General features: G+C 39.6%; 1 non-coding gene across 1 annotated transcript; it reads left to right on the plus strand.

The window, feature by feature from the left end:
* Positions 1-1,033: 1,033 nt before the first annotated feature.
* Positions 1,034-1,139, plus strand: LOC122745023. The gene has a single exon (XR_006355329.1). It is a non-coding gene; the product is annotated as a U6 spliceosomal RNA (small nuclear RNA).
* Positions 1,140-4,323: the final 3,184 nt, after the last annotated feature.

The raw sequence follows: 4,323 nt of genomic DNA on the forward strand, positions 1-4,323 counted from the left end.
ATTACTGGCTTCACTTTCAGCACATTCCCCCCAACTCACTGGTCAAGGTAGGGGAGTTAGAATACTCCCTCCTCCTCACTGCTACTTCCAGGTTCTCTCCCAATTGTTATCACTCAGTAACCTGTCCTCCTTTGAACTTTATTCAATCCATATCTACTATGCAATCTAAATTCTTACAGTTGTTGTCCAAAAAATTCTAGCACACTCCCCTTCTTTCTTTCTTTTTTCTTTTTTTTGGGGGGGGGGTGGGGCAATGAGGGCTAAGTGACTTGTCCAGGGTCACAAAGCTTTTTTTTAAAGTGTCAAGTGCCTGAGGCTGGATTTGAACTTGGGTCCTCCTGAATCCAGGGCCAGTGCTTTATCTACTGTGCCACCTAGCTGCCCCACACCTCTCTCTTTCTTCAAAGAGTTCAGAGCTGGCAGAACCCACAAAAGGACAGGGTGAGATTATTTTTCAGCCAAAGACATCTTAAAAGGTTGGCACGAAGAGTCTGCTGTGCTGGGGCGGAAGTGGAACCCAACCCTGAGGTCGAACCAACACAGGCAGGCTGTGCCAGAGAAAGAGACCTCTAGAGCCTCTGAATCAGCAGCAGCTCTGGAGTCTTTTGGAACTAATCTCACGGTCTGCTGAGAAGGCTGAGTGGTTGTCCAGGGGAAGATTACAGGGGTTTCTGCTGGTGCTGAGGTGGAACTCGGTTGTTTTACCTCTGCTGGGAATCAGTAAGCAGCCTTCAGTGGTGGTGGCCAAGGTGGGAGAGGGGCACAGGCTTGTCGGAGCTATCACCCCAACAATACAAAAATTTCATTTTCTGGTTGAAGAGCAAGTAGGCCTGGGGTTATTTTCAGACTAGAGTACAGGCCAGGCAAGTACAGAATGTGCCTCTCCTTAAGCTGTACCACCTGGGACCCCCTTGAAGCTTGGGACAGTGCAGCCCGGAAGCAGTGCCCCATTTTAAGGAGTTAAAAGTCAAGTAAAAGACGGGCAAGATGAGCAGACAGAGAAAGATGCAGACCATAGAAAAAGTTCAGAGCTGTGCTCCCTTTGACAGCACACATATACTAAAATCGGAACAATACAGAAATTAGCAAGATCCATATAAAAATATGACATGAAAAATCATGAAACACTGCATTTTTTTTGTCTTTACAGCAAGTTTCTTTGATCTCATTTCTAAGATACATCAGGAACTGATTCAAATCTGTAAGAATAAGAACCATTTCCCAAATGACAAATGGATAAATGAATGGACAGTTCTCAGAGGAAGAAATCCAAGTTATTAATAACCATATGAAAAAGTAAATCACTAATAATTAGAGAAATGCAAATTAAAATAATCCTGAGGTATGACTTTTAAAAGTCATATTGGCAAAGTTGACTTAAAAAAAAAGGAAAATGAAAAATTGGGTATGAGGAAATAGATACTTTCATATATTGTTTGTGGAGTTATGAACTTGTTTAGTTATTCTGGAAAGTAATTTGAAACTATACTCCCAAAGCTATTAAATTGTGCATACTGTTTAGTCCAATGATACCATTACTAGGTTTATACCCTAAAGAGATCAAAGAAATCTGAAAAGGATCTGTATGTATAAAAATACTTATGGTAGCTCTTTTTGTGGTTTCAAAGAATTTGAAACTAAGGGAATACTCTTTAATTGAGGAATAACTGAAGTTATTATATTTGTGGTAGAATGCTATTGTTTATAAGAAATTATGAAGGGAATGGTTTGAGAAAAACTTGGGGAAACTTTTATGAATTGATACAAAGTGAAGTGAGCTGAGCCAGAAGAACAATGTAAGAACAAGAATGTAAAGACAAACAACTTTGAAAAACTTGGGAACTGTTCAACACAATGGAATAAACCATAGTTCCAGAGGATTCATGATGAAACAGGATTTCCACCTTTAAAGAGAAAAATTGTTGCTGATTGAAGCATACTTTTTGGACACAGCTAGTCCTGGGATTTGTTTTACTTAACTACACATATTTGTTCCTGGCTCACAATCTTTCCTCTCCAACTCCTGCCCTCATTATAAGGTACTTCAACATATTTTGATACTCTCTCAAAGACCTTAACCTCCCAGTTTATCAGTTTACTAATTTCCCAAAACCAGTCTTCCACCCCACTTCAACTATACAAAGATGGTCATACCCTTGATCTTGCCATAACCAACAAATGTACCACTTCCATATTATGCACTCTGAAATTCCCTCATCTGATCCCAGTCTAAATTTTTTAAAATGTAATTTTCCCCCCAATTATATGTAAAAACATTTTTTAACATTCATTTAAAAAAATACTTCCAAATTCTCTCCCTCCCGCCAACATCTGTGATATTAGCTAATTTGATAGGTACCTCAGAGGTCTTTTAATCTGCATTTTTTCTAATCAATAGTGGTTTAGAGCAGTTTTTCATATGACTTCCTCATCTGAAAACTGCCTATTCATATCCTTTGACTATTTATCAACTGGGGAATAATTTGTTCAGGTGTTTAGTCATGTTATTATTCATAACCCCATATTTCCAGCAGATTCATGATGGAAGAAGCTTCCCACCTTCAGAAACAGAGTTAAAGATAGAAGTATACTTTTTTTTAGATATGACTCTTTTTTCATGATTTTCTCGTATAATTCTCATTTCTTTCCCCAATTTTCCCTCAACTTCTCTTATTTGACTTTTTAAATCTTTTTTGAGCTCTACCAGAAATTATTTGTGCTGGAGACCAATTCATATTTTTCTGAGGTTTTGGATATAGCTGTTTTGATTTTATTTGTTTATTTTTTTTTGTGGGGCAATGAGGGTTAAGTGACTTTCCCAGGGTCACACAGCTAGTAAGTGTCAAGTATCTGAGGCTGAATTTGAACTCAGGTCTTCCTGAATCCAGGGCTGGTGCTTTATCCACTGTGCCACCTAGCTGCCCCCTGGATATAGCTGTTTTGACTTTGTTGTCTTCTGAGTTTGTGTTTTGATCTTTCCTGTCACCATGGTAATTTTCTATGGTCGGGTTCTTTTTGTTGTTGTTGTTGCTATTCCTTGTTCATTTTCCAGACTATTTATTGACTTTTTGTTTGTTTGTTTGTTTGATTGTTTTTTTGTGGGGCAATGAGGGTTAAGTGACTTGACTTTTAAATTTATGTTAAAGGTGGGCTCTCCTCCCAAGGAACCAAGGTCCAAAGCTTCTAGTTTTTCATGCTGCTGTTTTCAGTGCTAGTTCTGGGAGTCTGTAGGTTTTCAGTTCTTCCAAGGTGTTTTGATCTAAGGAGAGGTGTGGTCACATCTCCTGGCCTGTGATCCAGTCTTTTCTGCCCTGGAAGTGTGACTGCTGTTCCCCTGCAGTGACATACTCTAATGTACTAGTGTTCCTCCTCACCCTGGGATGTCTACCCAACTTAGTATGGGCAATACAACAGAGACCTATACCCAGTGCCAGCAAAGGGTCCCCTGTAAACTCTTTCTGACCTGCTGCTGCTGCCACTGATGAACTGCCTCCAAGGCCTGCTGCTGGCACTCTGGTGTGCATAGTCTGCACTGGGCTCCAAGTCCAATTACTACCCTGACGAGAGAGACCTTTCCTGCCTACCTCCCAAGTTGTCCTAGGCTAGAAGATTGTTTCACACTGTCCTTTTGTTGGTTCTGCTTCTCCAGAATTCGTTTTGAGGCATTATTTTAAAGTTCTTTGGAGGGGTATTTGGGAGATTTCAAGTAAGTCCCTGACTTTACACCATCATCTTGGCTAACAATCTATTGTTATTCCAACTCTTCTTTTGCCTTCCCAAACCAAATCCTGTTCTTAGTTTATACTAGGACCTCCAATCCTTCAATCCCTGTTCTCTCCCAGATCATTACCCCTTAATTAGCTACACTGAACTCTTTTCCTCATCTTAATCCTTGGGTGAACTAGTTCAACTCTATACTCTCCTCTTCTTTAGAGTCTTTCCCTGCCTCATTATATTACCAGTCTTATATTTTACTAAAAAATTGAGGCCATTTGCCGAGATCTCCCTCTTTTTCCCTTCTCCTCCTCTCACATAACCCAGATGCATCCTGCCACTCTATCTTCATTCAATCCCATCTTGCTCACCAAAGTTAACTCCTCTACATGCATATGTGTAATTTAAAATTCTAAATGTGGGTCCTAATTTGTTCCCCCAGTTTTGGGGAAAACTGACTAAAATCACTGATAAAACGAGTTTAGGTTTTTAAGGGTTTATTGAAAGATAGTAAAAGAACAGAATTCCTGCAACCTGGTGTTAAGGGCTAAAATTCTAGCTAAACTGTCTAAAATATCTAATGAGTGGTCGCCAATCAATTACAAGCTT

The sequence above is a fragment of the Dromiciops gliroides genome, chromosome 2 (genome assembly GCF_019393635.1).
Source record: "Dromiciops gliroides isolate mDroGli1 chromosome 2, mDroGli1.pri, whole genome shotgun sequence".
Taxonomy (NCBI): Eukaryota; Metazoa; Chordata; class Mammalia; order Microbiotheria; family Microbiotheriidae; genus Dromiciops; species Dromiciops gliroides.